This window comes from Myotis lucifugus, unplaced genomic scaffold (assembly GCF_000147115.1).
Source record: "Myotis lucifugus unplaced genomic scaffold, Myoluc2.0 scaffold_40, whole genome shotgun sequence".
In the NCBI taxonomy this organism is placed as follows: Eukaryota; Metazoa; Chordata; class Mammalia; order Chiroptera; family Vespertilionidae; genus Myotis; species Myotis lucifugus.
The window spans coordinates 2,234,126-2,243,827 of NW_005871088.1; the positions used below are offsets into that span (position 1 = coordinate 2,234,126).

Sequence of the window (9,702 nt, forward strand, 5' to 3'; positions counted from 1 at the left end):
GATTCTTCATGACAGTGGAAATTCGGTTGCTCTTGCTTCAAAGAACATTAGCTAGTGGTCCTACAGAAGCCTTGGGATGCAAGGGTGCCTTAATCATAACAAATAAACACCCTCTCTCCACCAATGCCAGACTGTGGTTTCCAAAGCCCTCTCTCCATTTGTCCTCCCATAAAATGGACAACTCCCTTCAAGTAAGTAATTAGCAGACACATGAGCTAGCAAAGTGCACAAGGAAATATTTTCAGCCTTTAAATAACAAATTTAAGAAACAATTGTTTGGTAGGCAACTGAAGGGAGCTGGCTCTTTATACAAAGACACTAGGAACTCCCCACCCCCACCCCAAACCCACCAAGACTTATTCTCTAGGGCATATCCTTCAAGAGTATACTGACTTTGTGAATAAATGCTTTGTAATCCTGTTTAGAGGCACAAAGACCATGGACTGAGCCTGACCCAGGCACTCCATTAAGGATACAGTCCTTAGGCTGAGGGGCACCTTGGGGGATTCTGTTTCCAAATGCCTTTGCACTCCACTTTTAGAAACAAAGGATTGACCCTCAGAGACCACAAATTTCACCATCTAGTGCAAGACATGGGACAAGGACTCATGGGACAAGGATACAGACTCACTACCAAGGAAAATTACAACTTGTTTAGTTAGCTGTAACTGAAGGAAGCAGATATGAAAATAATCATAACTACATCCTTGAACATAGATGAGATTCTGGGTGTGGGATGAGACAAAAGTCAAATTCAACTCATCTTCACCAAAGAGGAGAGGATACTAAAATGATTTTGTGATCCATGTTCTCTAGCTGTTGTGGTTAATTTTGGTCTTAATACTCTGAAAAGGGAGATAGAAGGGTACCATGGGAAGGTACCACTGCTTGTGCCCCCACGTATACAGGAGTACAACCCTACTCTAGGGACAACTTGACTTAGGGGTAATAAAGAAGGACTCTTAGTTTGGGCTCATCTGAGCAGGACCCAGCAACCAGCAAGAGCAGCTGTAAGAGACCAAAGCAGCATGCTTGTTGCTGCTGGACAGGGGGGCTACTGAGGGGGGCTACCTACTGAGACGGCACCAAACACCATTTTCTGGGAGGTACAGTGCAGCAGGGGCCCATCTGACCCAGGCATTCTTGGTGGTCTTGAAGGAATGACTAACCAGGGCCTTGACCTTGAACTATCAAAGAGGCCATCAACAGTCCTCCTCCCTCTCTAGGGATGAAAGTAGAGAAAGGATTATGACTTCTCAACACATCCAGTGAACTATCAACAAGAAACAGTCTCCTTGGCAACAGATGAGAGTTCTTTCTGGTCACCTGAACCCAATATTTGTGTGCTTTTTAGAAAGAGAGAAAAAGGGGGTGTTACACATGTCCACTCCCCCACACTTGTCCTCGGCCCACACTCCAGAGGAGCTGTGAGCCACCTTTTTGAAATCTCATGACTTAAGCAGCTGCTTGCCCCACGGCTGGGACTCTAGAATTTGGAGGGCATTATATATTGGGCATCCCTTCTATGACCCCCCTGCTCAGTGATAGGATTATAGTAGGCAATGTTTTTTAATGTAGAGTACCTCCATGCCTAGTCCGAGTACCTATTAGATGCAAGGAGCCAAGCTTGTTCTATCACAGGTGTTGGAGACACGGGTACCAAGCGGGGAGCTGAGACAACCCAGAACCAGAGGACCCAAGCCAAGGTGCTGCCAAAGTGGAAGGAAACAATGATAATCTGGGACTGTCCTTCCCAAGAAAGCTTTGGGGGATAGCGGTAGACGACCCCTTGACGTCTGTGCACTGGAATGGTGCTGGAGACACCGGGATCATTAAGAAAGATCTTGAAGATGGCTGCCGAGTGGACAGCATACTGCAAGATCATGTGTGAGTGAGAGGATGAAAGGAGAGTGTGTGGACGTACAGGGAGTGTATATTTGTGGGTGAGGAACAGCTATACTCCAAGGGACTACTGGGGACTGCCAGACTGGGTTCCCCAGACCGGCAGCCTCCACTGCTGCTGAAATCTCCCCTAGAGCAACTGGCTCTGCCACAGAGACCGCACCATCTTGAAGGGGAGAGTGGCAGTGATCTGAAGCCTATACATCCTCGGACTCTACAACCACAATACCCAGGGACAAGCTGCGAAACCAGGAACACAGGATCTCAAGCAGCGTGAATATGCGACTCTGATGAGCTCTGCACCTTCTCACGGAAAGGTAAGATTTCACCTAGGGAAAGGTGATGTCTGCAATCCAGGCTGGAGAGAGAAATGCTTGCAGCAGGATCTAGAGGTTCTGGGGAAGTCTGCGCCCCACAAAATCCATGGCTGTTGGGGTGACTGGCGGGGGTGGAAGGGTATCCAGAGGGCTGCTGCCAGAAAGGACCTCTAAAAATCTACCCATATCTCAGCTGGGCACAACAATGCAGCCTGAAATTTTAACAGTGTGCTGGCTGCTTAGTGCCAGGGGAATAAAGACAATGCACAGAGAAATTCAGAGTTGCGAGCAGTGCTGGAGCGTAAAAGTCACGAGTTCACGCACTTACTCTGGCTCTTTTTTCTCTTTAAATCCTTGCTTTTGATTACTAAGTCCAGACACTCTCAGTGACTCAGGGGAAAGTTGTTTTTGTGGAACTTGGGGATCAGAGTGGGGAGAAATGATCAGAAAACCAGCTCTGGGGCAGTCCATTCTCCCAAACCAGTATAAGTGCAACAGAGAAAACCAAATCCAAATACTGGCTAGAGAAGACTTATAGCCCCAGAGTCAATCCAGAAACACTGCCACCCAGGGGTTGAATCACAAATTGGTTCTTGTGTAAACACAAAGGAGTCTAAGAAACAAAGAAGTTCGGCCTGCTTGAAAATCAGGATGGTGGCTTACAACACAGAGGAGCAGTGGAAAGCAGGGAACTCCAGTTCTGTCCTGACTACCTGACATGAAACTAGCATGCCAAACAAAACAGTAGAGGAAGTGAATTACCTTCACTACTGCACATTTTTATTGTTTCATATTTTACTTAAACTAATTTTTTTTCTTCTTTCTTCACTTGATTTTACCTTTTCAGTTATTATATTTTTATTTTTATCAGTATTACTACTACTACTACTACTACTACTACTACTACTATTTTTCCTTTTTTTCTTAAGTGTAATTTTATTTTCTCTTTATTTTATTTTATTTTGGGATTAGTGTTCTACATTCTATTTTTATTTTTCATTTAGCATCATTTTACTCTATCTCAACTTTACCTTTATGCAAACGCTCTCTTCCTCACTTTTCCCCTTTTGTTGTCCTGTTTAGCTTACACTATTCCTGCTTTAGATTTTTCCTAATCATTCCTTTTACCCGCTGTTAAAAATTCCTTCTACTTATATATCTAATTTCTGATCCCCTGTTCCAAGTCCATACACAGCTCTCTCTTCTCTTTCTTCACAGACACAGATCCTAGGGCAAGAGAGACTAGGGAGAAAATAAACCAATGGGACTAAATAAAAATAAAAAGCTTCTGCACAGCAAAAGAAACCATCAACAAAACAACAGGAAAGCCCACTGCATGGGAGAACATATTTGCCAATGTTATCTCTGATAAGGGTTTAAACTCCAACATCTACAGGGAACTCATACAACTTAACAAAAGGTAGATAAACAATCCAGTCAAAAATGGGCAAAGGACCTAAATAGACATTTTTTGAAAGAGGACATTCAGAAAGCCAAAAGACACATGAAAACATGCTCAAAGTCACTAATCATCTGAGAGATGCAAATCAAAACAACAATGAGGTACCACCTTACACCTGTCAGAATGGCTATCATCAACAAATCAACAAATGACAAGTGCTGGAGAGGATAAGGAGGAAAAGGAACCCTTCTTCACTGTTGGTGGGAAGCAAACTGGTGCAGTCAGTGGAAAACAGTATGGTGTTTCCTCGAAAAGTTAAAAATGGAACTGCCATTTGACCCAGTAATCCCACTTCTAGGAATATATCCCAAGAAACCAGAAACACCAATCAGAAAGGATATGTACACCTCTATGTTCATAGCATCACAATTTACAATAGCTAAGCTTTGGAAATAGCCTAAATGCCCATCAGCAGATGAGTGGATTAGAAAACCATGGTGCATCTACACAATGGAATACTACGCTGCTATAAGAAAGAAGGAATTCTTACCATTTGCAGCAGCATGGATGGAACTGCAGAGCATTGTTCTAAGTGAAATAAGCCAGGCAGTGAAAGAAAAATACCACATAATCTCACTCATATATGGATAATAACATTATAATTTGATGAATAAAAAGATAGATACAGAGGCAGAGAAGCATGGAACAGACTGTCAAATTACAGTGGGAAGGCTGGGGAGTGTGGGGCAGGGGAGGTAAGAGATCAACTGAAGGACTTGTATGCATGCATATAAGCATAACCAATGTACAAAAGACACTGAGGTGTCGGGTGGGTGAGGGCATGTGCTGGGGGCTGGGGTGGTAGGAGGGGCCAAAGGGAGTTCAATGGGGGGAAAAAAGATATATATATTATTTGTAATACATTAAAAAATTTAAAAAAAAGAAAGGTAATTTCCAATGTGAGTTTCTTTGCTGAAGGGGCAAGGAGCAAATCTTTGAATCTGACAGCCTGAAGACTTTTATCCATACACTTGATGAGTCCGATTCAGCAAAATACGCCCAGGCAACTCTCCAGTTTCCTCTCCAGGGAACAGGATGATGGTAAAGTAGGAAGTCCTCCCATGTCCCATGTTCTCTGTTACTCAAACATCTTCCTAGTCGACCCACAAGAATTATATACTGAAAGGCTTCCATTTCAAGGATAACTCTTTTTCACATGAGACAGTATTTTCCCAAAGATGAGAAAGTATACATTTCCATATGAAACTATAACCGCCTTAGAGATAACCTGCAGGGATGCCTAGAGATTCTGAGAGGCCAGTTAATGTCAAATAGATATATTTTCTCCCAGAATTACTGAATTAATTTTGTTTCATGTGTGCAGAAACAGCAATTTCCAGAAAGACAAGCCTTGGCTCCTTGAGAAAATCAAGATAAAAGGAAACCAGATGGATAATACTTGGCCAGATACCACCTCAACCCCTCCCCAGAGAAACAAGAGGCTGCCCCCTACCAGACACTCAGCAAGAATTCTGCATAAAAAAGGCATCAAAGAAGTTGAGCAAAAGGCTTAGAGGAAATCAGGCATTCCTCAGGGACCCAGTGTCACCGGCTCATTCAAGTTCTCAGTTCTGTGGCCCAGGAACCGTGCCATTGAGGTCCGGTGTGCAAGTGAGGCAGGTGGCCCAAGTGGAGAAGGCATATCTGAGAATGGCATGCTTGTTCCCCTGGCTACTGCCTGAACAGATGGCACAGGGGCTCTGACCTCTAGCCCCCTAAATCACACACTATATGATTTGATGATGTATTTGTGCAGCATCTGGTATTAATATGGTGATGGCTGCCCTTTCGGTCATGACCCAGCCCAAGGAACCTGATAAGTACTAGCAGGAGGGGGAGGACTCCTTATATGGCAACTGTTCACTCTGTGAGCAGTTCAAGGGCAATGCAGGCCTGTAAGATCACAGGTGACAGAAAACAATCACCAGTTTGTACCCACGAATCCATGTAGGCTTTAATAAAGAAAGGCAAAACTACATGGAAGAAAATAAACAGCCCAACGATAATTGTGAATCCGTGTTCTTCTGTTTCCCTGCCACACACCTCATCAGATGAGCCTGAGACGACTAGAAATCCTGGCCCAGACAGGCTTTTGTCCCCGTTGTCCTCTTTCATTTTCACATACTCAGCCAAGGAACTGGCTAGGGGGTCCTGAGGCAAGCCCAGGAAGATCTGGTCCCCTGAGCCTTGCCTACTGGACAGGAGACAGAACTGCTTGGCTCCTGACCTTGGGGGAATCACCTTATATTAGTCATGCAACTTGAAACAGGAGGGTCTTTACTCGCAGGTCTCCCTATGATGCCAGGACATTTCTGATTAGCATCTGAGTGTCTCTAGCCCAAGTTTCAGGGGCCTTGCAGAGTGGCTCACCTAGAATTTAGGCCACCCCATCTGCTAAGTAGTGTATGACAGAGCCAGTCTGGCTCAGAAGATGGGCCATTCCAGTCAAAGCCTGGGAGAAAGCTAACAACCATTAGTAACCCTGCTAGAAGGGACCCAAATATATTAAAGATTGCCCATACAGAAAAACAAAAAAAACTCTACCCATCACTTTTCCATCAGAGCTGTATTTCAGATCCGTTCTTGGGTCACAAGGTAGCTATGTGACATGTGTAACACAAGCCCTCGTGAGCCCAGGGACACTTTTACAGCAGACCAGTCACTTTCCAAGACAGACAGCTGCTTTCTTTCAAAGTCTGGTGTCCCCCTCAAGGTGAATGTGCTCATCCCTCCTCGTCACTCTCCAACAATGGCAATGGTTCAGTGCCAGCTCTCAGACCTCACACAGGAACCCTTGTGTGCTCTTAAAGTGTTCTCAGAGATTGACCAGACAGAGTGGGAAGAATGTGTAAGGGAGTCTGAACACTAACCCGTTCTCCTAAAACAGTGATGGCGAACATCTGACAAGCGTGTCAGAGGTGACACGCGAACTCATTTTTTTGGTTGATTTTTCTTTGTTAAAGGGCATTTGAATATATAAAATAAATATCAAAAACATAAGTCTTTGTTTTACTATGGTTGCAAATATCAAAAAATTTATATATGTGACATGGCACCAGAGTTAAGTTAGGGTTTTTCAAAATGCTGGCACACCGAGCTCAAAAGGTTCGCCATCACTGTCCTAAAATATTCTCTTTGTACATTGCAAGAATGAGCAGGGCCAAAAAGATTGATAGCACCAAGGTATTTCCTGACAGCTTTCCCTTTTCTCCAAAGGTCACAGTCCTTGAGACAGTCAATGAGCCCAGAGAGGCATCTTACAAGGACAGTCGCCTAGATCTGGGCACAACAATCTGTTTAGGTGAACAGCAGATGGTGGGTAGTGCTCTCCACGGTGGTTCCAATTCAGTTCTACATCCGCGGCATGATGGCGTGTTGATGGTCATGATTCAGCTGGATTCTTGGTGACCTTCCTGTGGAGTCCTCCTACCCCTAGGGGATCAGGTGCTGTGGGATGCCTACCTGGAAGATATCCTTTTCCCCTTTCCTGGGTATGGGCTCCAGTAACCACCTGAGGTTTGAAGGTGCAGTTGGGACATTCTGTTTCAGGTTGGTCAGTACAGCCTGCTTTTTCAGTTCCACAACCTCCTCAGGAGCCACGTTTACTGGGCCTGCAAAGATTCCCCCATGTCAAGGAGCCCTGGGCACCACGAGAGAAGCACTTGGAAGTTTTTCCTTCCATAAACCAAAGGCTTCCTGTGAGAGAAAACATTTATTCAGAGTTACACCCACTAGAGCAGTGATGGTGAACCTTTTGAGCTCGGTGTGTCAGCATTTTGAAAAACCCTAACTTAACTCTGGTGCCTTGTCACATATAGAAATTTTTTGATATTTACAACCACAGTAAAACAAAGATTTATATTTCTGATATTTATTTTATATATTTAAATGCCATTTAACAAAGAAAAATCAACCAAAAAAATGAGTTCACATGTCACCTCTGACACGCGTGTCATAGGTTCGCCATCACTGCACTAGAGGCTAAGCTGATTTCACCAAAAGGACACGGAGTGAGCTGCGTCCCTCTGACTGAGCACTTCCAATCTGTCAAACTCTGCTCAGGGAATTCTGGGTGAGGCCCAGGAGAGAAGCAAATGAAGAGGACAGAGCCTGGTCCACTAATGGGCAGCACCTACAGGTCAGAAGGGCCCCGGCTGCTGTGAGGAACCCACAGGCAATCAGGTCCCAAGCTCTTCACCAGGTGCAAGGTGCTGGTGTGGGACATCAACCACTGAGGTGTGAACAAAAGGGCCCAGGATGCCATGGGCAGTGGGGATGGGGTAGGTGTGTGAAGTCAGGCAGACAGCCTGAGTCTGGAGGCCACCTGACCCTCTCTGTGTGCTGTGCAGCCTCCCCTGGTCTGTCACACACACAAACACATGCGTGTACACACATATACACACATGCGTGCACACAGGAAACATCACATGCAGACCTGTCCCTGCCTCTCAGATCAGCAATGGGAACTGAGGCCCAGTGTGGACATAAGGGTTCACCCAGATCGTAGGAACTTGGCCCACGGAACCCCAGCCTCAGCCCCTTGCTGCCTCTTTGAAGGTATGCTGCTTACAGGAACCACAGCCCCATCTCCACAGGTTCAAAAGAAAACAAGCCCCAAACTCCTGAGCAAGGTCCTGGGGGTACTCTTGGAGGGGTGTGAGCAGCTCTCAGAGTGTCAGGCCTTGCCAGCGATCACTCCTCTCCCATACTTCTCCCTTTGGGAGCAGAGCCTGAATCTGCATGGGGTTCCACCCCAGCCTCTCCAGCAGCAGCTCCTGCCAGAGGGCTCTTCCCAGTCGCTGTGAGCAATGTGGATGGCGATGGTGCAGTTCCTGTGGCTGCTCACTAGGGTCCCCAATGCGTCTCCAGAGTCTTGACCCATTTAAGACCAAGCCTGCATAAGGCTGCCAGAAGGAGAGGCAGGAGATCTCCATCTCCCCAGAGATCCGTGGGCCTCACGTGGCCTGTGGGAACCCAAAAGTGTGAATGTCAATAAGCATCATGCATCAGCTCTCCATGTTCATGGTCTGTGGGCTGATCTCTCCCCCCACTGTCCCCTGGGGCCCTGGAACCCCACTGACAGGGATGGTGGGAGAGCAGATAGTGTTGGCTCCTTCTTCCTATCCCCACGCATTCAGCTGTCAGGCCCCATGGAAAGGGCTGGCGATGCAGATGCCTCGTCCATCAGATGGAGTCTTTGGGGAGCTCAAGGAAGAAGGTGGAGACAGGTAAGGAGAGGCACTCAGCACAGGGTGTGGTCAGTTCCACAAAGGAGGTCACTGAGGCCAGGGGAGCACAGAGGGAGAAAGGGCGCTTTGGCTTCACACCGGGTGAGTGGGTTCTAGTCCTCTCTCAGCGCAGACCCTTCTGGGATTTGCTTCTTCTGCTCACCCCCACCCACCCCCACTGTCTGCTGTCTCCTCTTTTCACCCCAAGGCGCTACAGTCCCAAGGCACCCCAGACCCTCTTCCAAGGCTCCTGATTGTAAATCCTTGGGATCCAACCTCAGCTGGGCCCTGGGACACCACCGTGTGAGCTCAGATCATCCTGCCAGGTGTCTCCCTCGGACCCCTTGGGAGCCACCCTCCTCCATCCCCTGGATGCACCACTGCTATCTGCTGTCAGCAGAAACTCCTGGCCCCCACCTGAGTCCACAGAAGGAATAACAGGAGCAGGAAGAATTGGCACCAGTACCCATACACCAACGCCCTTCCAGACCATGGTATGGGCATGATCCAAGAATTCTATAATTCAATCCTCAAATAATGGGGGTAGGGGCAGTGCCACTGTCACCCAGTCTACAGTTGAGAAGGTGGCACAGAAGGATGAATAGACAGCCCATGATCATGGAAGCCCTGACTGCATCACCCACTGTCCTTGCCTTTTACCTGGGGAAGGGGACCTAGTACCTGGCAGAGCTCGGATTCCATGGGGCTGAGTACCTGGCCCATAACAGGACAGTCACAACTGGTGGCTATACATCATCATCATAGGGCCTGAGCTTCAGTACCGCACTCCACA

The 9,702-nt window shown here is 46.8% G+C and overlaps 1 pseudogene; it reads right to left on the reverse strand.

The window, feature by feature from the left end:
- Positions 1-7,113: 7,113 nt before the first annotated feature.
- Positions 7,114-8,615, reverse strand: LOC102431245 (annotated as a pseudogene).
- Between the last annotated feature and the right edge of the window lie 1,087 nt (positions 8,616-9,702).